General features: G+C 43.4%; 1 long non-coding RNA gene across 1 annotated transcript; it reads left to right on the forward strand.

Annotated features, from left to right (window-relative positions):
* Nucleotides 1–1,913: 1,913 nt before the first annotated feature.
* LOC142069889 (uncharacterized) lies at nucleotides 1,914–10,119 on the forward strand. Its single transcript, XR_012665864.1, has 3 exons — nucleotides 1,914–1,994; nucleotides 6,081–6,158; nucleotides 9,880–10,119. It is a non-coding gene; the product is annotated as an uncharacterized LOC142069889 (long non-coding RNA).
* Nucleotides 10,120–26,426: the final 16,307 nt, after the last annotated feature.

Below are 26,426 nucleotides of genomic sequence, written 5' to 3' on the forward strand. Positions count from 1 at the left end.
CACCCGCCTTCCTGGTCCATCAGCAGCCTGCCTGTCTTCTAGGCACATGGGGTGCCAAGGAGCTGGCACCTTGGATCCCAAGTTCTCTGGCTGCTCAGCAGCTCCACAGGAAGGCTGCTATGGAGCCCAGGGAGGTGGGACTGGGATTTCTTGAAAAAATTGCATTTCAGGTTTTCCAAAATGGAAATTTTTGAAAAGTTCCTTTCCGTGGGAATTTTGCAATTCCAGCTTTATGTTCCAAATGTGAATGAATGTTTTTGTTTTTTATAATGCAAAATTTCCTGCAGGACAGAAATTCCACTTTCTGCCCAACTCTAAGACTAGTCCATGGAATCAGCCCTTCTCAATTGGCCATTGGCCATTATCTTTGAAAACTCGTGGCGAACCGGGGAAGTCCCGGATGACTGGAAAAAGGCTATTGTAGTGCCAATCTTTAAAAAAGGGAAGAAGGAGGATCCTGGGAACTACAGGCCAGTCAGCCTCACCTCAGTCCCTGGAAAAATCATGGAGCAGGTCCTCAAAGAATCAATCCTGAAGCACTTGCATGAGAGGAAAGTGATCAGGAACAGCCAGCATGGATTCACCAAGGGAAGGTCATGCCTGACTAATCTAATCGCCTTTTATGATGAGATTACTGGTTCTGTGGATGAAGGGAAAGCAGTGGATGTATTGTTTCTTGACTTTAGCAAAGCTTTTGACACGGTCTCCCACAGTATTCTTGTCAGCAAGTTAAGGAAGTATGGGCTGGATGAATGCACTATAAGGTGGGTAGAAAGCTGGCTAGATTGTCGGGCTCAACGGGTAGTGATCAATGGCTCCATGTCTAGTTGGCAGCCGGTATCAAGTGGAGTGCCCCAAGGGTCGGTCCTGGGGCCGGTTTTGTTCAATATCTTCATAAATGATCTGGAGGATGGTGTGGATTGCACTCTCAGCAAATTTGCGGATGATACTAAACTGGGAGGAGTGGTAGATACGCTGGAGGGTAGGGATAGAATACAGAAGGACCTAGACAAATAGGAGGATTGGGCCAAAAGAAATCTGATGAGGTTCAATAAGGATAAGTGCAGGGTCCTGCACTTAGGATGGAAGAATCCAATGCACCGCTACAGACTAGGGACCGAATGGCTAGGCAGCAGTTCTGCGGAAAAGGACCTAGGGGTGACAGTGGACGAGAAGCTGGATATGAGTCAGCAGTGTGCCCTTGTTGCCAAGAAGGCCAATGGCATTTTGGGATGTATAAGTAGGGGCATAGCGAGCAGATCGAGGGACGTGATCGTTCCCCTCTATTCGACATTGGTGAGGCCTCATCTGGAGTACTGTGTCCAGTTTTGGGCCCCACACTACAAGAAGGATGTGGATAAATTGGAGAGAGTCCAGCGAAGGGCAACAAAAATGATTAGGGGTCTGGAACACATGACTTATGAGGAGAGGCTGAGGGAGCTGGGATTGTTTAGCCTGCAGAAGAGAAGAATGAGGGGGGATTTGATAGCTGCTTTCAACTACCTGAAAGGGGGTTCCAAAGAGGATGGCTCTAGACTGTTCTCAATGGTAGCAGATGACAGAACGAGGAGTAATGGTCTCAAGCTGCAGTGGGGGAGGTTTAGATTGGATATTAGGAAAAACTTTTTCACTAAGAGGGTGGTGAAACACTGGAATGCGTTACCTAGGGAGGTGGTAGAATCTCCTTCCTTAGAGGTTTTTAAGGTCAGGCTTGACAAAGCCCTGGCTGGGATGATTTAACTGGGAATTGGTCCTGCTTCGAGCAGGGGGTTGGACTAGATGACCTTCTGGGGTCCCTTCCAACCCTGATATTCTATGATTCTATGACAACCCTAACTGAATTGGCACCTTATGGAAATTCTGCAGCTATGAATCATTTTCAGATGAAAGGAAAAATAATGATGTTTTTCCCTAAAGTAACTTTATTTTTTCTCCCAAAGCTTTGAGTTTTACATTCCAGCAGCAGCCGGCCTGCAACTGCATTTCCTCATCAGGTGAGCACTGACTTGAGTTGACTATGAAAACAGGGCTGCCTCTTGTTTTCATGCCATCCTTTTCTGACCACAGCTACATCTGTGTAATTGTAGAGTGGCCCAATGACACCCACTAGCCCTGCTTCTCCACTACCTGGCATCTTGTGTCAAAGTTTAACCCTGAGAAAAGTGATTGTAAAATGCTGCCTTTCTGATCTGATAGAGCTTCATACCTACATCGTACTTGTGTGAAGAGCTATATAAAAGAGACCCAGAAATGGAGAACTTACTTCAGCTAAGCTACAGCAGATTTAAACAATGTAACTGGGACATCCCTTAAAATCACAGAAAAGAATCTCAGATTTTGTCAATGTCACCACGATAATTGTGCAATCTTGACCAGCTATTCTAGTCTTTATAGGTTATTATACTATTCTCTGGCAGAGCATAGGGAAATATTATTTCTCCCTTTTACGGATTGAGACATTGTGACAGATTTCTGTTACCAGTCTGCCTAAGATCTCAGGCAATCAGTCTGAGATTGCAGGACCGTTCTGGGGAGGAGATACAGGAACACACCATGTGACTAAATTTTAAAGCTTTATTTAAATAATAAATGAACAGCGGTGAGTGCTGGAATCGCAGCCATGTCACTCGGAGGAAGGAAAAAGTGTTAGTGCCCAAGCTCTAACCCACTTCCATACTCACACTCAAGCTACCCCAGGCTGGCCAGGCCTGAGGTGTACCGTCAGAAGACGGAGGGGGATGGACGGGAGTCTGTCCTATGCACAGGTCATCCGGGGTTCCGCTGAAAAGTCTCCAACTTGCTTCCGCTCTTGGGAGGGTTTTTAAGCCCTGGGATCTCTTGGGGGCGTCCCCTTCAGAGACCTTTGTTCTCCATGCTCGGTGTACCAGTCCAGACTGACCTTCTGTGGCTTCTTCAGCTTCCCCCAAAACACACCGGCTCCAGGGTCACAAAGGCAGACTGTTGAGTTTCACTGGGCGGCCAACCTTCGCGAATGTATAATCTCAGGCCTGCAAATTGTTTTGCTTTTGTTTTGCTTCTGTCTTTATTTCTCACAGCCAGCTGTGTTTTTTGGTGCTTGACATGCAGAGCAAGGCAGACTGTTGATTCTTGACCCTGAAAGCAGAGCAGCTTTCTCTTTATCTATAGGCCAAGCTGAATTGTCAAATTAACCTGTTCCTTTCCCCCCTCGGCCGCCTGAGACCCGCAAAGGAACCTTTCATTCCACTCTCATACCTTTAACCCTTCCCAGAACATTTTGCAATGCCTGCAACAGCATTAGCAACATACAATACTGATCTGCTTCCCCAGCGGACTTGAGGGAGGGGGCCATTGGGTTGTGACAACATCAGATGGATTAAAAAATTTCCATTGTGGGATTTGAACCCACCTGGCTTGAAGCTATAGCCATGGCTTTAAGCACAGAGCCATCCTTCACCCAGCAAAAATCCTAGTGAATATTTTTCAAATAATAGATTGGCAAAATATCACAAAAGTAATTGGAAAATCATTCAACAAATATTATTCAATCAATTCTGTAGTTTTCAGCCCTCCCAGCACCAGCATTGGCCATTGTTGAAGAGGAGATCCCAGAGTACATGGACATTTCAGACCCAGTCCTGCAAAGCAGCTGAGTGCTGGGTGAGAAATATTCGTCGTCTGAAACTCCCTGGCCACTGTCCTGGCCCACCTTTTTGCATTATTTCAAAGGCCATCACTGATGGCAGAATTAGGACCGCAGAGTCGTGTACTGAATTTGGATATATTTTTAATCACGCTTAGCTGTTGTACAACACTTCCCATCTGTAGATCTTGTCGCACTTCAAACAGGACAGTGAGTGTTATTGGGAAACTGAGGCACAGAGAGGGAAAGGGAGTTGCTCAAGATCATAAAACAAAGCTAAGGTTGGAATCCAGGTCTGCTAATATCTGGAACACACCACTTCCACGTGGGAGGCTCTTGAGTGGCTATAACATCGAGTGCTGAGCAGGGCCAGGATTTACACCTTACGTGCCCCTATGAATTCTAGTGCCCCCTAGGATGTGAATTCCAGAAAAGCAGAGCTCCTTCCTGTAGGAGCTGTTATCTTTTCCTCTCACTCGCTGCCCTTCTTCTTGAAGAGTATACACACAGGACATCCATTGAATGGGCTGCATTCAGTTAGTCTGGTGCAATGGGGTATAAATCACCATCACTGCCATTCCCACAGTAAGGCTGTTTGTTTCCCAGCAGGATTCACCTCAAGGGAGTGCAGATGGTATTTCCCCAACCCCAGGTTTTACCAGGGTGCTCCATGGTAGCTCTGCCAGTGGGAGCTCGGAGGGGAGGGCTGAGTTAGAGCCTTCCTGGATCACTCTGAACAAGAATAAAGGACCTTGAGGCCAATTTGTGCTGCTACAGCCTCTGTCCCAAGCAGAGTTTCCAGTGCTAGAACCTCCAGCCAAATCTGGTCTGGCACAGAACTGGGCCTAGAATATGCACAGATAATCTTCCAACCTGGACAACACTGCTACTGAATTGGTTCTGGTTTCAGAGTCGTAGCCGTGTTCATGTGTATCAGCAAAAACAACGAGGAGTACTTGTGGCACCTAGAGACTAACAAATTTATTTGGGCATAAGCTTTTGTGGGCTAGAACCCACTTCATCAGATGCATGGAGTGGAAAATATAGTAGGCAGATATATATACATAGTACACGAAAAGATGGGAGTTGCCTTACCAATTTTAACAAGAAAATTTAATTAAAGTGGGCTATTATCAACAGGAGGAAGAATCATTTTTGTAGTGGTAATCAGCGTGGCCCATTTCAAACTATTTGAACAGATGAAACAGATGAAATGGGCCACCCTGATTACCACTACAAAAGTGATTCTTCCTCCTGTTGATAATAGCCCACTTTCATTGAATTGTCTCGTTAGAATTGGTAAGGCAACCCCCATCTTTTCGTGTACTATGTATATATATCTTCCTACTGTATTTTCCACTCCATGCATCTGATGAAGTGGGTTCTAGTCCATGAAAGCTTATGCCCAAATAAATTTTTTAGTCTCTAGGTGCCACAAGTATTCCTCATTGTTTTTGCTGAATTGGTTCTGTCCTCTCAACGGGTCAGGAAAGGCACGCACACTCCAGTCATCAGCTTCTGAACTCTCCTTAGGCCTCCCACCTGACTTTGCCGGTTTACAATGTAAACGTCCACCTGTACTAAGTGCCCGTCAGAACCAGGGACAGATATAGTAGCAGCTGTAGCTCGGGTTATCTCCTTGCTCTTTGCAGACTGGGTTGAAACCAACAATAAATCACTGGCCTCCTGGTACTACTGATGGAAAGGTCAAAGTTTAATTTGGGTTTTGTTTTTTGTTTTCTGTACCCAGCAGCACGTAGTGAGGTCCCATATTTCAGGATATTTGCAAATGGGAACATGAAAATAAGTAGAGCTGGTTGAAACAAAACAAAACAAAAATACAGAACAGTTTTTCATTGAAAAATTCAGATTTATTAAAATCAGAATGTTTCATGGGAAAGTATCAGTTCTGATGACATTTTGAAGGGAAAATGTCCAGATGAATCATTTTGACTTTCACATTATATAACGTTACACACATTATCATATAAATATAAATAAATATTGATTATAACATATTTTATTTATATGACTTGTATTTAATATTAGGTTGAATCATCGTAATATATTCAATATATCTTTTACCTTAACAAAAACAAAATTATTTAACATTATCAAAACAAAATATTTCTCTAGTTTAGGGTCAATTTTTTTAGCAATTTTCTTTTGCAGGAAATTTAAAATTTGAGGCTTTTTATTCCAATTTGGAATTAAAACAAATTTTGAAATGTTAGACTTTCCCACAGAACATTAATTCTGGTGTCTGAGCAGCTCTAAAAATTCATTCTATCATTCAGTTAATGGCCTGTGACAGACATCTTTATAATATTAGATACTTATTTTTGGTCTGGCTGTTGAGGGACCAGCCATCTTCAAAGTATTCTAGTTTCCCTTTCCCTTTATTTCTAGCCTAAAGTTATTGTTTTCTGTAAATATTCATGTTTCTTTGGTCTTCTAGGACTGCAAATGATACTTGGAATTGCAATTCCTACCACCCTGGGTCTGTGCTTGGTTCTGTATCTAGTAATAATAAAAGGTATGTAAACACCTACACCTGTTAGAAGATAGATAAGACAAACTTCAGAAGAAATTCCCAGGTTCCATAATGTTCTCAAACAGGCTCAGGGAGCCAGGATAGAATCACTGTTAGATGTTTGCAGTACGTTTCTTTTCGAGAAGGGCCAATGTCAGAACTTCACATGTGAATAAAGCCCAAATTCAGCAGTTTAGGATTTGAATCCTGTAACATTCTGGCAGCATTGGCCTGAAAATTCCACCTGTTAGCAGGTGAAGATTCCGCTAGAAAACATTAATGCATCTTTCTGATTCACTGTTGCACTGGGCTTTTTACACCATCTAGATGGAACAGAAGTGGGACTGGCTCTAGAAAGAGATGACCTAGGGCGTGAACTGAGTGGTCCTTGTGGAGGAGGCCTGGGAGCGAAAAAGCTCAGGGAGGAGGCTTGTGCTAGATTTTGTTTATAATTTATGAATCAAGATGAATGCAAGGAAGGGGTTGCATTCTGGCCAACTGCAATCAGCATAAACTGTAGCTTTGAGGTGAAGTAACTTGATCACAAATTGCCAGTTTGGAATCTGTCCCTACAGCTTTGATTTGTGGAAAGAACCTAACCCAGAAGGGGGATGTCATAAATATAAAGGAAAGAGTAAACCCCTTTAAAATCCCCCCTGGCCAGAGGAAAAATCCTCTCACCTGTAAAGGGATAAGAAGCTAAAGCTAACCTCGCTGGCACCTGACCAAAATGACCAATGAGGAGACAAGATACTTTCAAAAGCTGGGAGGAGGGAGAGAAACAAAGGGTCTGTGTCTGTCTATATGCTGCTTTTGCTGGGGATAGAACAGGAATGGAGTCTTAGAACTTTAGTAAGTAATCTAGCTAGGTATGTGTTAGATTATGATTTCTTTAAATGGCTGAGAAAAGAATTGTGCTGAATAGAATGACTATTTCTGTGTGTCTTTTTTGTAACTTAAGGTTTTGCCTAGAGGGATTCTCTATGTTTTGAATCTAATTACCCTGTAAGGTATCTACCATCCTGATTTTACAGAGGTGATTTCTTTACTTCTATTTCTATTGAAAAAGTCTTCTTGTAAGAAAACTGAATGCTTTTTCATTGTTCTCAGATCCAAGGGTTTGGGTCTGTAGTCACCTATGCAAATTGGTGAGGATTTTTACCAAACCTTCCCCAGGAAGTGGGGTGCAAGGGTTGGGAGGATTTTGGGGGGAAAGACGTGTCCAAACTACGTTTCCCAGTAAACCCAGTTAGAGTTTGGTGGTGGCAGTGGATATTCCAAGGACAAAGGATAAAATTAATTTGTACCTTGGGGAAGTTTTAACCTAAACTGGTAAAAGTAAGCTTAGGAGGTTTTCATGCAGGTCCCCACATCTGTACCCTAGAGTTCAGAGTGGGGGAGGAATCTTGACAGGGGATCTGCCTCTGATTTGGCCTGAGAGATCAGAAATTTCACAAGCCCAATTGCTCTTGTGAAATTTGTGACATTTTGGACCAAATTCTTATGAGAACAGCTGGCGAAACTCACATCAATATCTGGTATGGCCTGAAACTTGCACACATGGTCCTAGCCTAAATCTAAATGAGGTCAGAACTCTAGACCCTGCCTCTTTACCTCATACCTAGTTTGCTTTATGTTCCCCTTTTTCTTTACTAATGTTGTAGCGAATCATTTAGGCCATTTCACTAACATTTTCTGTCTTTTCAGCTGCATGTCAATGTAAAAACCAAAGGTAAGAGGATACTATCTCTTAACACATCCCATAGTAGCTGCAGGAATATAGTATTTGATTTAGAATTACTCTGCCCTAAAGTTGAAGGTGCTGTTTCATGCAAACACTGATTACAACTGAAAAATAAAGCAGATAGATTATGACTCAAGTCAGGGATTAACCCCACTAGAAATCTGGTGGCCATGACAAATGAATCCCTCTGTGAAGGTCCTTTCCCAGCTAGAGCACCCTCAGATATAGTGGTCTTTACTCATGTAGCTCTGTGCTGGTGAGAGGCAGTGTTGCCTAGTGGATAGCACACTAGCCTGGGACTTAGACGCTGTAGGATCTGTTCCTGGTTCTGCTGCTGGGTGACCATGGGTGAGTTATTTGCCCTCTCTGTGCCTCAGTTTCCCTATCTATACAATGGGGCTAAAGATGCTGTCTTTCTTTGTAAAGCACTTTGAGATCTACTGAAGAAAAGCACTTTATAAGTACTAGGTGTTATTACCTGTTTGGGAAGCTGGCTCTAAAATTTCCAGGGTTTCTAGGAGGTAAATAAGCCCCAAAACTGGCTGTGCAAGGCAGTTCCTTTTCAGTCCCACTGGTAATTGGGGGAGAATAAGGCCTCACAACTTGTGTCGTGATCCAGCTGCTAAAAGGGACAACTGGGTTAGAATTACCATATGTGGCCACAAACTTGGCCCAGTCAATTTTTTTTGGCATGTTCTTAAATCCACTTTTGAAGATTTTAAAGCAAAACAGGTACAGCCCTCAAAATTCAGATCTGAATCACCCCAAGTTCTGGATGTGTTTGAATCCAGGGCTTTGCTTAGATCTATTAAAAATATATGAGCCATTTGTGAAACTGAGGTCCAGCCCTGGGTTTGGATTCCAGGTCCATCCTCCACCAAAGATCAGAGGCATTTGTGTAACCTACTGTAGACACATGGACATACTATGGCCATCAGTGAGGTTTGCACCCTGCAATGCCAGTGGAATAATTCTGTCCAGTTGAGCTAAAGGAAAAACCATTATCTTAAATAGCTAGCTGCTGGGAGCAGCCAGTAGAGGGAGAGAGAATCACATTTGCTAAGCCAAAGCATCACATTGGTAGTTGGGACTTTACCTCAGGCCTCTCTTGTTTCAACTCAATAAATACAAGTGACTTTTCACATTCATTCATGTCAAGGTTCCTCCCCCACTCTGAACTCTAGGGTACAGATGTGGGGACCTGCATGAAAACCTCCTAAGCTTACTTTCACCAGCTTAGGTTAAAACTTCCCCAAGGTACAAATTAATTTTACCCTTTGCCCTTAGAATTTCCACTGCCACCACCAAACTTTAACTGGGTTTACTGAGAAACGTAGTTTGGACACGTCCTTCCCGCCAAAATCCTCCCCACCCTTGCACCCCACTTCCTGGGGAAGATTTGGTAAAAATCCTCACCAATTTGCATAGGTGACTACAGACCCAAACCCTTGGATCTTAGAACAAAGAAAAGCATTCAGTTTTCTTACAAGAAGACTTTTAATAGAAGTAAAGGAATCACCTCTGTAAAATCGGGGATGGTAGATACCTTACAGGGGAATTAGATTCAAAACATAGAGAATCCCTGTAGGCAAAACCTTAAGTTACAAAAAAGACACACAGACAGGAATATTCATTCTATTCAGCACAGTTCTTTTCTCAGCCATTTAAAGAAATCATAATCTAACACATACCTAGCTAGATTACTTACTAAAAGTTCTAAGACTCCATACCTGTTCTGGCCCCGGCACAAGCAGCATACAGACAGACACAGACCCTTTGTTTCTCTCCCTCCTCCCAGCTTTTGAAAGTATCTTGTCTCCTCATTGGTCCTTTTGGTCAGGTGCCAGCGAGGTTACCTTTAGCTTCTTAACCCTTTACAGGTGAGAGGATTTTTCCTCTGGCCAGGAGGGATTTTAAAGGGGTTTACCCTTCCCTTTATATTTATGACAACTCATATAGCCTTTCTCTCATTTTCTACAGGGAGCAAAATCCATATAAGAACACAGACAAAACTGCAGCAGGGAAGCTTATTGGTATGAAGTTCAAACACATTAACTTACTCCTTTGATCTACCCATTCATCTGGTATATGTGGATTTTCAAGGCAAAGCATTGAGAAAATGAGTACAGTCTGTTAATTAATTCACAGGCCCAGGACACTGTAATATCAGCCTGCAGTATAAACTTTTTTTCTCATCATCAATAAATTTCTAACCACTGATTGGAGGATGAATATGTTCTGCAATTCATGGTATGATGCATGTCTAGGAGCAGTGGCTGGAGGTTTAGTTTGGATATTAGGAAAAACTTTTTCACTAGGAGGGTGGTGAAACACTGGAATGCGTTACCTAGGGAAGTGGTGGAATCTCCTTCCTTAGAAGTTTTTAAGGTCAGGCTTGACAAAGCCCTGGCTGGGATGATTTTATTGGGGATTGGTCCTGCTTTGAGCAGGGGGTTGGACTATAGCACACAGGGAGTGGAAGATGGGAGGGATCAGCAAGGAAAGCTACCTTATTGAGGTCAGAACATGTAGGGATAAAGTGAGACAGGCTAAAAGTCAAGTAGAGTTGGACCTTGCAAAGGGAATTAAAACCAATAGTAAAAGGTTCTGTAGCCATATAAATGAGAAGAAAACAAAGAAAGAAGAAGTGGGACCGCTAAGCACTGAGGATGGAGTGGAGGTCAATGATAATCTAGGCATGGCAGGATCTTAGGGATAATGGTAGCATGACAAATGGGAATGAGGATATGGAGGTAGATATTACCATATCTGAGGTAGAAGCGAAACTCAAACAGTTTAATGGGACTAAATCGGGGGGCCCAGATAATCTTCATCCAAGAATATTAAAGGAATTGGCACATGAAATTGCAAGCCCATTAGCAAGAATTTTTAATGAATCTGTAAACTCAGGGGTTGTACCGTATGACTGGAGAATTGCTAACATAGTTCCTATTTTTAAGAAAGGAAAAAAAAGTGGTCCGGGTAACTACAGGCCTGTTAGTTTGACATCTGTAGTATGCAAGGTCTTGGGAAAATTTTTGAAGGAGAAAGTAGTTGAGGTTAATGGTAAATGGGACAAAATACAACATGGTTTTACAAAAGGTAGATCATGCCAAACCAACCTGATCTCCTTCTTTGAGACGGTAACAGATTTTTTAGACAAAGGAAACACAGTGGATCTAATTTACCTAGATTTCAGTAAGGCGTTTGATACGGTGCCACATGGGGAATTATTAGTTAAATTGGAAAAGATGGGGATCAATATGAAAATTGAAAGGTGGATAAGGAATTGGTTAACAGGGAGACTACAGTGGCTCCTGCTGAAGGGTGAACTGTCAGGCTGGAGGGAGGTTACCAGTGGAGTTCCTCAGGGATCAGTTTTGGGACCAATCTTATTTAATCTTTTTATTACTGACCTTGGCACAAAAAGTGGGAGTGTGCTAATAAAGTCTGCGGATGATACAAAGCTGGGAGGTATTGCCAATTTAGAGGGAGACCAGGATATCAAACAGGAAGATTTGGATGACCTAGTAAACTGGAGTAATACTATTAGGATGAAATTTAATAGTGAGTAGTGTAAGGTTATGCATTTAGGGATTAATAACAAGAATTTTAGTTATAAGCCGGAGACGCATCAATTAGAAGTAACGTTGGAGGAGAAGGACCTTGGAGTATTGGTTGATCATAGGATGACTATGAGCCGCCAATGAGATATGGCCGTGAAAAAAAGCTAATGCGGTCTTGGGATGCATCAGGAGAGGTATTTCCAGTAGAGATAAGGAGGTTTTAGTACCATTATACAAGGCACTGGTGAGACCTCACCTGGAATACTGTGTGCAGTTCTGGTCTCCCATGTTTAAGAAGGATGAATTCAAACTGGAAAAGGTACAGAGAAAGGCTACTAGGATGATCCGAGAAATGGAAAACCTTTTCTTATGAAAGGAGACTCAAGGAGCTTGACTTGTTTAGCCTAACTAAAAGAAGGTTGAGGGGAGATATGATTGCTCTCTATAAATATATCAGAGGGGTAAATACTGGAGAGGGAGAGGAATTATTTAAGCTCAGTACCAATGTGGACACAAGAACAAATGGATATAAACTGGTCATTGGGAAGTTTAGACTTGAAATTAGATGAAGGTTTCTAACCATCAGAGGAGTGAAGTTTTGGAATAGCCTTCCAAGGGAAGCAGTGGGGGCAAAAAACCTATCTGGCTTTAAGATTAGACTCAATAAGTTTATGGAGGAGATGGTATGATGGGATAACATGATTTTGGCAATTAATTGATCTTTAACTATTCATGGTAAATAGGCCCAATGGCCTGTAATGGGATGTTAGATGGGGTGGGATCTGAGTTACTACAGAAAATTCTTTCCTGGGTATCTGGCTGGTGAGTCTTGCCCATATACTCAGGGTTTAGCTGATCACCATATTTGGAGTCGGGAAGGAATTTTCCTCCAGGGCAGATTGGCAGAGGCCCTGAAGGTTTTTCGCCTTCATCTGTAGCATGGGGCACAGGACACTTGCTGGAGGATTCTCTGCTCCTTGAAGTCTTTAAACCATGATTTGAGGACTTCAATAGCTCAGACATAGGTGAGAGGTTTTTCGCAGGAGTGGGTGGGTGAGATTCTGTGGCCTGCGTTGTGCAGGATGTCAGACTAGATGATCAAAATGGTTCCTTCTGTCCTTAATATCTATGAAAGGAAGCTCTGTAGCCAGTTTGTATCTGGTATCAAAATATGACATGGTGTCAAAAGTAAACTAGAGCCAGAGGAGAACAGAAACAGAAGGAAAACAGCAACAAAGGTTGCAGGCAGAAGGAACAAAGCAACATAGGTTGCAGGATCTCATCAACATTACTCTTCAATGACCCTGAGAACTACACCTGTGACAAACCTTCACAATGGACAGACTGGCCAATATTTTACAAGATATTGAATTGCAAACTGGTTCCAAAAAGGAACTGGAGATATCTGGGTATCTTCTGTAATGTCTGCTCTGGGGAAGCCAGCAGAGCACATCTTTAAATCCTTTGACTTTACTGAAGACAGTCACAAAGGTGACTGTGAAAGGATTTTGGTTATGCTTGATACCTCCGAGAAATGTGGTTTATGAAAGAGTACATTTCCACCAGAGAATTCAAGAAGCAGGGGGGAATGTTGACTGATAAGAGCTCTGAATAAATTAGCTGAAAACTGTGACTTTGGGAATGGAAAACATGCAAATATCACAGACTGTCAGATAATAACCTTGAACAAGAGCTACAGCCGAAGAGAGATTTAACCCTACACATAGATATACAGAAAGCAAAGCAGTCTGAGCTGGTGAGACGGCAAAAGCAAGAGCAAATTGTTACACTTGAAAAAAAATCACTAGCTCAAAAATCAGAGTCTGTTAATAGATGCAACATGAGCACTAAAAGTCCCCTGAGGCAAGGAGAGAGAAATCCCAGGCTAAACGGGACAAATTCTAGCCTACACGCACAAAATGTGGAAAAGTTGTATCCCAAGAGATAATGCATCTCTATCCAGAGGCACATAGTGTAATACATGTATGAAATATGGACATTTTGCAGCTGTTTGCACCAAAGCAGTCAGAGAGGTGACTCATATTATAGACTATCAAGAGCCATTAGTTCTGGGATCTATGCTTTGTCATGACACACAATCTGCCTGGAGAGTGAATCTGAATATTCATGACAAGACTCTTAACTTTAAATTGACTCATAAGCAGATACCTCAGTCATCTCAGAAGGAACTCGCAATCACCTTTAACCCTTCCCAGAGCTGAACTCACCCGACAGAGCTCTGACTAGCTCTGGAGGTATTCTAAATTGCATGGGCCAGTTCACCACAGGAACAATTTACTAAGACAAAAGACAAAGAAAGTGCTAAACTGACTACATTTTATCACATCCTTTGGGAGATTTTGCTTTGGAAGATTACCTTGTGGGGTTACCTGTTCACCTGAAATTTTCCAAAGAAAGATGGCAGAATTATTCATGAACACAAATAGCATTTTAGTTTTCATGGATAATGTTCTGATATATGGCTCTTCTGTAGAAGAACACAACAGAACCTTTGGTGAAGTCCTAAGCCTAATCAGTCAGTCTGGACTGAAGCTAAACAAGAAAAAATTCATTTTCCACCCACCCCAAATCATGTTTTTGGGACAGACAATAAACAAAGATGGAATCGTCCTAGCCCTGAAAAAGTACAATCAATAATGTACTTCAAAGACAAAACATGTTGCAATGTTATCAGAAACTGAAGTGCACTTTTGCTCATTTCATTACTCCATTACTGATGGACAACGGAACACAATTCACTGCAGCAGAAGTCAAATAATTCCAAACAAAATATGATTTTGATCATATTACTAGCAGCCTGTAAGATTTTTCCTGCTGTAAGATTTTCTTGACTGTCTGTACAGCTCTCTCAGCCTCTATGGATGGAGAGGCTGAGAGAGCTGTACAGACAGTCAAGAAAATCCTACAGCAGGAAGATCCATTCTTTGCCTTTCTGAGTTACATATCAACACCAATAGTAGCTACTGGATATAGTCCAGCACAACTCCTGATGGGAAGACAACTCAGAGTTACTGTTCCAACTATGAAAAAGAAACTATCTCCAAAGTGACCAGACATGAAGCGAGTAGGCCAGATCAGATAAAAAGGCAAAAAGAGCTTATAGGCCTTTTTACAACACCTGTCCTCAGAGAACTGTCAACTCTAGAACCTGGTGGCTGTGTTTGTGTGAAACTGGATGGAGAAAAAGGCTGGACAACTCCAACTGTCGTAAAGAAAAAGAATTCTGCACCCAGCTCAGATGTGATCGAGACCGACAGTAGGGAGTTCAACAGAAACTGTCAACATCTACAGTTTGTTCCTGAGAAAGAACAATCAACAGAGCAAACTCTATTGATAAGGGAAGATTGAAAGAACTGGGTTTGTTTAGTGTGGAGAACAGACGACTGAGCGGGGACATGATAACAGTTGTCAAGTACCTAAAAGGTTGTTACAAGGAGGAGGGAGAAAATTATTCTCCTTAACCTCTGAGGATAAAATAAGAAGCAATGGGTTTAAATTGCAGCATGAGATTTTTACATTGGACATTAGGAAAAACTTCCTATCAGGGTGGTTAAGCACTGCAATAAATTGCCTAGGGAGCAGGTGTCAAGGTTCCTTCCCCACTCTGAACTCTAGGGTACAGATGTGAGGACCTGCATGAAAAACCCCCTAAGCTTCTTCTTACCAGCTTAGGTTAAAAACTTCCCCAAGGTACAAACTTTGCCTTGTCCTTGAACCCTATGCTGCCACCACCAAGCGCTTAAATAAAGAACAGGGAAAGAGCCCACTTGGAGACGTCTTCCCCCAAAATATCCCCCCAAGCCCTACACCCCCTTTCCTGGGGAAGGCTTGATAAAAATCCTCACCAATTTGTACAGGTGAACACAGACCCAAACCCTTGGATCTTAAGAACAATGAAAAAACAATCAGATTCTGAAAAGAAGAATTTTAATTAAAGAAAAGGCAAAAGAATCACCTCTGTAAAATCAGGATGGTAAATACCTCACAGGGTAATCAGATTCAAAACATAGAGAATCCCTCTAGGCAAAACCTTAAGTTACAAAAAGACACAAAAACAGGAAGATACATTCCATTCAGCACAGCGTATTTTACCAGCCATTTAACAAAAGGAAATCTAACACATTTCTAGCTAGATTACTTACTAACTTTTTACAGGAGTTCTGAGCTGCATTCCTGATCTGTTCCTGGCAAAAGCATCACACAGACAGACAGACCCTTTGTTTCCCCCACTCCAGCTTTGAAAGTATCTTGTCTCCTCATTGGTCATTTTGGTCAGGTGCTAGCGAGGTTATCTTAGCTTCTTAACCCTTTACAGGTGAAAGGGTTTTGCCTCTGGCCAGGATGGATTTTATAGCACTGTATACAGAAGGGTGGGTACCCTTCCCTTTATATTTATGACAGCAGGTTAGACAAACACCTGTCAGGGATGGTCTAGATTAGGGGTGGTCAACCTGTGGCTCCGGAGCCAAATGCAGTTCTTCAGAAGTTAATATGCGGCTCCTTGCATAGGCACCGACTCCAGGGCTGAAGCTACAGACACTAACTTTCCAATGTGCCAGTGCTTCCAATGCTCACTGCTCAACCCCCTGCTCTGCCCCAGGCCCTGCCACCACTCCACCCCTTCCCCCAGGCCACTGCCCCTTCCCCCAAGCCTGCCATACTCTCACTCCTCCCCCTCCCTCCCTCCAGAACCTCCTGCCAAGGGAAACAGCTGATTGCAGCAGGTAGGAGCCGTGGGGAAGGAGGGGGATGTGCTGATTGGTGGAGCTTCCGGTGGGCGGGAAGCACTGGGGGCAGGAGGGGGAGCTGATGGGGGGCTGCTGACGTATTACTGTGGCTCTTTGGCTATGTACATTGGTAAATTCTGGCTCCTTCTCAGGCTCAGGCTGGCCATCCCTGGTCTAGATGGTGCTTGGTTCTGCCATGAGTGCAGGGGATTGGACTTGGCCTCAGTCCTTTGATTTTATGATAGCGGATGCAGAACAAGAAGAAGACTCAAGGATTCCAGACCGACCAAAGCCAGTTGTTATAACTAATGGACAGGCAGATGGCTAAGCTGTTACAGGTTAGGGTCGTGTAATTAAAAAAAAGAGCACAATTCAGAGACACTTGATGGACTGATCAGTACTGAACTTCAAAGACAGAGTGATAATGTGAATATTGCAAATAGTAGGAATTTAGAACTTAAAGGGGGAGATGTAATGGATGCTAAACTGTATGATACTGTTCAGCCACTCAGTGGCTCTGTGTGTAAAATACCTTGTTTAAGCCAACCTCAGCCACACTGGGCAGAGCATTAAAGTATCTTTTGATAAACACACCTGGTGTTTACCTCATTAAGAAGCAAGCTCTTTATCCATTCCATATCTGATATAGAACCATGATGGATCATGTCCCCCGCTCATTGCTGGTGGTAGTGAGGAGCACCACGCCTCTAAAAACATTACCCCGAGCACTATGCCCCTCACGTTAGCCCTGGGAAATGCTGCCAGCTGTAGGTTGAGAGTGGGGAGCTGCTGGGTCCACTCTGGCCTCTCATGTGTGTGCTACTCTCCCCACACGCCCTCCTGCGGGGAAGGTTGGAGCAGGGCTGCTCAGGGACAGTCCTAGAAGGGGACATGACCTTGCACTGAACATGGGAGACACCCGGCATTCGACTCTGATCCACAGCCCACTGGACTGAGTGCCAGGGTCACTGAGGGTGAGATTTTGAAGAGCTCTGGACCAAACGTGTTCTCAGGATGCTGAGTGCTGTGGAAACCAGCCCATTCCAAATAGAGTCACTCACCTTCTAGAGCTGGAGTTTTCTCAGGCTGGCCAGTGACAGGGCTGCCATCAGGGGGAGCCTTCCTGTCTGGGCAATAAACACAGGAAATATCACAGTGTCTTAGCTAAGAATGAGTTAAAGGGGGTCTGCATCTTACTATGCCTGAATACCTTTACGCGTCTGGCTCCTGGTTCTCCTGTGGCCATAACTCGGCCGACCTACACATGTGACATTGCCAAATTGTCTTGTCTTCACTACAGTTTTAACTCGGGTTAGTTAGTTCTAGTGGAGAACACGGCTGTTTTCCTACTGAAGGCACAGCTTTGGGGCAGAAAATGACACAAACACACCTGAGGTGGCCGGAGGGGGAGGGGTAGCATGGAATAACTTACTAAATGTCTGATACTTGCCATTTGAGCCCTTTTCCCTCCTGCCTACATAGTGTAGCTTACAGCCGCTCACCTGTGAACTTCAGTTGCAAGGGGGCACTGAGAGCAGAATTGGACACCTGTTTTTTCTCATCCTTGTGTAGATACCCAAGGAGTAGCGCCCTGCACTCTTCATGGAGGTCGTAAGGAGCAATGTAGAACTAATTTGTCCTGGATTGACTTTTTGGCTGGAAAGCTCCACTCCGTCTTTGAGGAAAATAACTTTGGTAACATGGGAGTTTGAAAGATCTGCACATTGGGCTAACACTGGCTCCCCCTCCTGAGCTGACGTCATATTCAGGAACAACATAGGCGCGGGGAGGTCTCCTGGAACAACAAAGAGACATGGACGTGTGTGCCTGAGAGGGGAATGACAGGGAGCCGAGCAATAGCGATCACTGAGATGAGAAATGCAGTGACTGATGAAAGGAGAAGGGTTTGTTCACTTGGAAACTCACATAAAAATGGAGTTTAAAGCAGCAAAGCCGGATGTCATTTGGGACAACTCCCTGTTTGCATTCATACACCAAGACACATGTCAGACTTGCTTATTTAGTCTGTTTTATTTTGGGTGGGTGTGAATCCCTGCAGTATTGGGCCAGATCGCCAGCTGCTATAAAGTGGCATCACTCCACTGGAGTCAATGGGGCCTGATCCCAGCCGGTGTAAATCAGCCACATCTCCTTTAGGATCAATAGGACCAGAGCCCCAGGCTGTGTAACTCAGCCATAGCTCAGTGGCGTCAATGGGGAAAATACCCAGCTGATGTAAATTGGCCCCCATTCCATTGGAGTCAACAAAGCTACACCCGCTTACACCATCTGAGACTCTGCCCCAAACATTTCCTTTTCGTTAATGTTTATGGTCGCCCACTGTGAGTATTAATTGCTTAATTAACTGTGTAATGAACAGGATTTCAGGCAGGGATTTCACAGAAGGTTTCTCCCCTCCCATCTCCTCCCATTGCAAGGGCCTGGGGATTTTGTTCCTTGCTCTGCCATTCTTTTCCTTCCCTTGTCTCTTGTGCTCACACACTCACCTGGGGAGCTGCAGAGCTCCTGGCCTGTGACCCCAGCACCTGCACCAAACAGCAGAGATGGTGAGTAGCAGACAGAGCATCTCAAACAATAACTAGCCTGCACTGGGGAAATGCTAATGGTGACATCTAAGCAAATAACAGAAAATCCAAGCAATCAGAGGCCCCTGCCCTGCAGTGAGATCCATGCTGGTGCAGGGTCCTCACACACAGACCTGACTCCAGGATCTGAGCCTTAACTGTGCCTTGCATATGTATACTCACCACACCATGACTTACAGGATCACACAATGCTCACAGCAGTAAGAGACATGAAGGGTTACAGCATCCTGTCCATCCCTTGCATAATGACAGGTTTCAGAGGAACAGCCGTGTTAGTCTGTATTCGCAAAAAGAAAAGGAGTACTTGTGGCACCTTAGAGACTAACCAATTTATTTGAGCATGAGCTTTCGTGAGCTACAGCTCACTTCATCAGATGCATACCGTGGAAACTTTTCCACGGTATGCATCTGATGAAGTGAGCTGTAGCTCACGAAAGCTCATGCTCAAATAAATTGGTTAGTCCCTAAGGTGCCACAAGTACTCCTTTTCTTTTTGTCCATCCCTGCCACCCATGGCCAGAGCAGAAAATTCGCTAGGGTTTCGGCCATGTCACTGTCTCTGCCCCATCACCATAGCGTCTAAGCACCAAACATTAATGAATTGAGTCTGGAGAGAGGAGGAAGATAATTATCTCGGCTGTTACAGATTGGGACATAGGCACAGAGCAATCCAGGGTCATTCTGGGACTCAGTGGCAGAGAACAAAATTCACCCCAGATCTCTCGGAATCCCAGGCTGGGCATTAAGAACAACCCCAGTTGCCTCCCCTTTCTCAAAACAGTTTTGAAAAGTCCCAACCGATGGGGTCACAGCCATGTGCAGCTACAGCCCTAAAGGCTGGATGCCAAAAACCTCCATTCACTGAACTAGACCTATGAACGCTCGCTATTCAGAGTTTGAAGAACTTGGACTTTTGTAGTCATTTCATATTCCGCTTGCTGCACAACAGACTAATTTTAACAATTGTTATTGTAATTATTAAGTAATATTAGTATTGAGATAGCACCTGGAGATTCCACCTCATTGTGCCAGATGCTGAACACAGTCATAACTGGGTTTGGCAGAATGCAAACTTTATTTTTTTTATAATTTCAATATATTTATTTATACTATAATAATATATTTATAATATCAATGTTTTCATCATTTTTTTCAATTTTTAATCAATTTAAATGTTCACAGTTGTAGGAAATTATGGGGGCAGGCAACCAGAGGTTCAGCCAATAATTATTTAACGACAATCAATGTTCAGACTCAAAAAATGAAAGCTTTACAGCTATTAAAGCACAAATTGTCAACAGCACATGTCAAAATATACAGAGTAAACATGCTTAAATCAAACTCAGTAAGGTCTCAAGCAGCACTTTTTTTACTGTGCCCAGCCAGACATTTGTATTATTACTGATGGAAATATTTATTCATTGGTTTCTATGTATGTGCAGTGAAATTGACATGTATTGTTAGATACTGATAAAAATCGAATCCTTCCAAGCCTAGTCGTAATAAAAAGACAATCACTGCCCTGGAGAGCTTACAGCTTAAGTAAATGAAACATAACTTTAGCCCCTGGTCCTTCACACAGTTAACTACATGCATAACTTTATTCATGGGAGTCACCCTGTTATCTTCAATGGGATTACTCACAAAAGTAAAGTTATGTATGTGCATAAGTGATAGTAGGTGCAGGGTCTCAGTAGTTAGGGGGTGTTTTCCTTCCAAACTAGCAAAGCCAGGGTTCCTCATTGGGATGTGGCCATGTGGAAAGTTTGACATTTTAAACTTCCTCCATTTAAGCTCAAACTCCATTGTAACAATTGTTTTTGAAGTGAGAAATACAACTTTTCCCTTCTTGCCTGTCTCAAAAACAATTGAACAGCCTTGTAATATTAATTAGGGGGCTCTTTGCAAAGTCTCTTGGTTGATGTAGAATATTCCCAGATTACTTTTCAATATCATATCCCTTATCACGTAAGGAAGGTAATATGGATGGGGAGTGTTCAGCTGTTGAACCTGCACTGTTTCCCCATCTCTACAATGGGGATATGGACGCTGACCTCCAGTGATCATAGAATCATAGAATATCAGGGTTGGAAGGGACCTCAGGAGGTCATCTAGTCCAACCCCCTGCTAAAAGCAGGGCCAATCCCCAACTAAATCATCCCAGCCAGGGCTTTGTCAAGCCTGACCTTAAAAGCTTCTAAGGAAGGAGATTCCACCACCTCCCTAGGTAAAGCATTCCAGTGTTTCACCACCCTCCTAGTGAAAAAGTTTTCCTAATATCCAACCTAAACCTCCCCCACTGCAACTTGAGACCATTACTCCTTGGTCTGTCATCAGCTACCACTGAGAACAGTCTAGATCCATCCTCTTTGGAACCCCCTTTCAGGTAGTTGAAAGCAGCTATCAAATCCCCCCTCATTCTTCTCTTCCGTAGACTAAACAATCCCAGTTCCCTCAGCCTCTCCTCATAAGTCATGTGTTCCAGTCCCCTAATCATTTTTGTTGCCCTTCGCTGACTCTTTCCAATTTTTCCACATCCTTCTTGTAGTGTGGGGCCCAAAACTGGACACAGTACTCCTTGGTGAGGCCTCACCAATGTCGAATAGAGGGGAACAATCACGTCCCTCGATCTGTTGGCAATGCCCCTACTTATACATCCCAAAATGCCATTGGCCTTCTTGGCAACAAGGGCACACTGTTGACTCATATCCAGCTTCTCCTCCACTGTAACCCCTAGGTCCTTTTCTGCAGAACTGCTGCTGAGCCATTCGGTCCCTAGTCTGTAGCGGTGCATTGGATTCTTCCATCCTAAGTGCAGGACTCTGCACTAGCCCTTGTTGAACCTCATCAGATTTCTTTTGGCCCAATCCTCTAATTTGTCTAGGGCCCTCTGTATCCTATCCCTACCCTCCAGTGTATCTACCTCTCCTCCAAGTTTAGTGTCATCTGCAAACTTGCTGAGGGTGCAATCCACACCATCCTCTAGATCGTTTATGAAGATATTGAACAAAACCGGCCCGAGGACTGAACCTTGGGGTACTCCACTTGATCCCGGCTGCCAACTAGACATGGAGCCATTGATCACTACCTGTTGAGCCCGACAATCTAGCCAACTTTCTATCCACCTTATAGTGCATTCATCTAGCCCATACTTCTTTAACTTGCTGGCAAGAATACTGTGGGAAACCGTGTCATAAGCTTTGCTAAAGTCAAGGAACAACATGTCCACTGCTTTCTCCTCATCCACAGAGCCAGTTATCTTGTCATAGAAGGCAATTAGATTAGTCAGGCATGACTTGCCCTTGGTGAATCCATGCTGACTGTTCCTGATCACTTTCCTCTCCTTTAAGTGCTTCAGAATTGATTCCTTGAGGACCTGCTCCATGATTTTTCCAGGGACTGAGGTGAGGCTGACTAGCCTGTAGTTCCCAGGATCCTCCTTCTTCCCTTTTTTAAAGATGGGCACTACATTAGCCTTTTTCCAGTTGTCCGGGACTTCCCCCAATCGCCATGAGTTTTCAAAGATAATGGCCAATGGCTCTGCAATCACAGCCACCAATTCCTTGAGCACTCTCGGATGCAACTCGTCCGGCCCCATGGACTTGTGCACGTCCAGCTTTTCTAAATAGTCCCTAACCACCTCTTTCTCCACAGAGGGCTGGCCATCTATTCCCCATGTTGTGGTGCCCAGCGCAGCAGTCTGGGAGCTGACCTTGTTAGTGAAGACAGAGGCAAAAAAAGCATTGAGTACATTAGCTTTTTCCACATCCTCTGTCACTAGGTTGCCTCCCTCATTCAGTAAGGGGCCCACACTTTCCTTGACTTTCTTCTTGTTGCTAACATACCTGAAGAAACCCTTCTTGTTCCTCTTAACATCTATTGCTAGCTGCAACTCCAGGTGTGATTTGGCCTTCCTGATTTGACTCCTGCATGCCCGAGCAATATTTTTATACTCTTCCCTGGTCATTTGTCCAATCTTCCACTTCTTGTAAGCTTCTTTTTTCGTGTTTAAGATCAGCAAGGATTTCACTGTTAAGCCAAGCTGGTTGCCTGCCATATTTACTATTCTTTCTACACATAGGGATGGTTTGTCCCTATAACCTCAATAAGGATTCTTTAAAATACTGCCATCTCTCCTGGACTTCTTTCCCCCTCATGTTATTCTCCCAGGGGATTCTGCCCATCAGTTCCCTGAGGGAGTCTAAGTCTGCTTTTCTGAAGTCCAGGGTCCATATTCTGCTGCTCTCCTTTCTTCCCTGTGTCAGGATCCTGAACTCGACCATCTCATGGTCACTGCCTCCCAGGTTCCCATCCACTTTAGCTTCCCCTACTAATTCTTCCCGGTTTGTGAGCAGCAGGTCAAGAAGAGCTCTGCCCCTAGTTGGTTCCTCCAGCACTTGCACCAGGAAATTGTCCCCTACACTTTCCAAAAACTTCCTGGATTGTCTGTGCACTGCTGTATTGCTCTCCCAGCAGATATCAGGGTGATTGAAGTCTCCCATGAGAACCAGGGCCTGCGATCTAGTAACTTCCGTCAGCTGCCGGAAGAAAGCCTCGTCCACCTCATCCCCCTGGTCCAGTGGTCTATAGCAGACTCCCACCACGACATCACCCTTGTTGCTCACACTTCTAAACTTAATCCAGAGACTCTCAGGTTTTTCTGCAGTTTCATACTTGAGCTCTGAGAAGTCATAGTGCTCCCTTACATACAGTGCAACTCCCCCACCTTTTCTGCCCTGCCTGTCCTTCCTGAACAGTTTATATCCATCCATGACAGTGCTCCAGTCATGTGAGTTATCCCACCAAGTCTCTGTTATTCCAATCACATCATAATTCCTTGACTGTGCCAGGACTATGATTCTATGATTCTACGATCCAACACATTGCTGGCATGAAATCCCCAATGGTGACAAAGTGGAGAGGCAATGGCTTATGTACTCAAAAACCCAGAATGCTGCATACTGTTTTTGTTACAAACTCTTCCAGTCTAATGTTCCAGCCACATTGGGCTCTACAGGAACAAAGCACTGGAAAAATCTGGCTAGAAATCTGGCATGCCATGAGAAGGCAGCAAATCACCAGAAAGCATTCCATAGGTGGAAAGAGCTTGAGATGAAACTAAGGTTAAAGGCCACCATAGATGATCAGCATCAAGAGAAGATTGCATCAGAGTCTCTTTACTGGCAAAATGTTCTGAAAAGGCTCGTTGCCATTGTGAGAATGCTTGCTACCCAAAACCTAGTACCATGTGGCACTTCAGATCAGCTGTATGTGCCAAACAATGGAAACTTCCTTAAAATTGTGGAGCTGATGGCTGAGTTTGATGCTGTACTCCAGGAGCATCTAAGAAGAGTCATCACCCAAGAAATGTACACACACCACTACCTTGGAAAAACAATTCAAAATGAGATCATACAGTTAGTGGCAACAAAAGTCAAACAGAAGATTGTGGCAGATCTGAAGTCAGCAAGATATTACTCTGTTATTCTGGACTGCACACCTGACATCAGCCATACGGAACAAATTACTTTAATGGTGCGTTTTGTAACAACAGAAACTTGTGAAATTGTCCCTGCAATGGTGACTGTCAGAGAGCATTTTCTAGAATTTATTGACATTGATGATACTATAGGAGCTGGTATGACAAATGTGCTTCTTAAAAAGCTGGAAGATATGGGAATTGCGATAGCTGACATGAGAGGTCAGGGCTACGATAATGGTGCCAACGTGAGAGGAAAGAACAGAGGAGTGCAGACACAGATCCGAGAGTTAAACCCTCGAGCTTTATTTGTCCCATGCATTTCTCATTCATTGAACTTGGTGGTCAGTGATGCAGCATCAGCTTCTAGTGAGGCTGCTGAATTTTTTCATGTAATTCAAAGCATCTATGTATTTTTCTTTGCATCAACTCATTGATGGCAAATTTTGAAGCAACATCTGGGAACATCCTCTCTGACACTGAATCCACTGAGTGCCACACAATGGGAAAGTCGAGTGGAGGTGATAAAGCCTATTAAACACCAAATTGGGAAGATAAATGATGCCATAATGGAGGATAATGCTATGACAGGAACTGTTAGCGGGAGAACAGTGGCAGAGGGAAATGGAATCACCAGAAACATACATAACACCAAATTTCTGTGTGGCTTAGTGTTGTGGCATGACATACTGTTTGAAATAAATGTTGTAAGCAAGAGACTCCAAGGTGTTGACCTTGGTATATCTGGAGCAATGGAACAACTGGACAAAGCAAAGTCATACCTGCAGTCTTACTAGTCAGATGAGGGATTTCAAAACGTTCTGAAGAGTGCACAGAGGTTGGCAGAGGAACTTCACACTGAAGCTATTTTCCCACCCATTCAAGAATACAAGCGTCACCGAAGAAGAAGACATGTTGATTACGAGGCATGGGATAATCCCATAAAAGACCCCAAACAACAATTCAAAGTTGAATTCTTTAACCAGGTGCTAGATTGTGCAATACTGTCAGTTGAAGAACGTTTCATGCAGCTCTAGGAACACAGCAGTATATTTGGGATGTTGTATGATATTCCAAAACTCTTCACTATACCTGAAGAAGACCTACACCAGCAATACAGGGCAGTAGAGACAGTGTTGACACATGATGACATGCGCGATATTGATGCGACTGATTTAGGTGATGAACTGAAAGCCCTTTCAAGATACATTTCAGCAGGATCAACTCCAAAGGCTGTTCTGGAATATATGTGCACAAATAAGATGACCACTCTCTTTCCAAATGCTTTTGTTGCTCTGCGCATACTTCTAACTCTTCCTGTAACAGTTGCCAGTGAAGAACGCAGTTTCTCCAAGCTGAAGTTCATAAAAACACATCTACGCTCTACAATGACACAGGAGAGGCTGGTCAGCCTTGCAACCATCTCAATAGAGCATGAGCTGGCCCAGACTGTGGACCTTCAGGAAGCAGTTAAAATCTTTGCAACCAAGAAGACATGGAAAGCACCACTTTGATTATTCAAACAGATAAAAATGCCAGTGTTTACTATGCAGACAAGAAAAGTTACATTTGCTGTTCAGGCGTTTGAAAGTTAAGTGTTACTTAAAATTTTTGAACAAGGCATTTTAAGTTGTTAGTTCCCCTTTATTGGGGTAGGTAGCAGAGCAGTACCAGGAGAGGAGTAGAACAGGAAGAAGGCAGAATTGATACCTTTCAAAGTTTTGGCCCAAGCAAGGGAGCATGGGGGTGTCATTTGAGCTCCCCACCTCAGTTGCCAAAATGTTGTGGGCTGGCCCTGCACCAAAGATAGGAATCAAAATTTCCGTATGGAAATGGAAGCATAAAGTCACACTCCTCTGGATGCCCTATTTCCTAGTAATGTGGCTATTTTTGTACTAGATTTCTAGAATTCTTTACCTTATCAATGTGAAAAATTAAAACAGGCGTGCACACACATACACACACACACACACACACGTTTCAATTGTCCTGTTTGGACTAATCACATTTCACCATAATAGGAAACCACAAGAAAACGTAAAGAGAAAAAAAATTATATTGAACAGACCATTGAAAACTAAAGTATTTTTTCCACAAAATGTTATTGTAATGTATTATTAATTCCTTT

This window comes from Caretta caretta, chromosome 23, assembly GCF_965140235.1.
Source record: "Caretta caretta isolate rCarCar2 chromosome 23, rCarCar1.hap1, whole genome shotgun sequence".
NCBI lineage: Eukaryota > Metazoa > Chordata > Testudines > Cheloniidae > Caretta > Caretta caretta.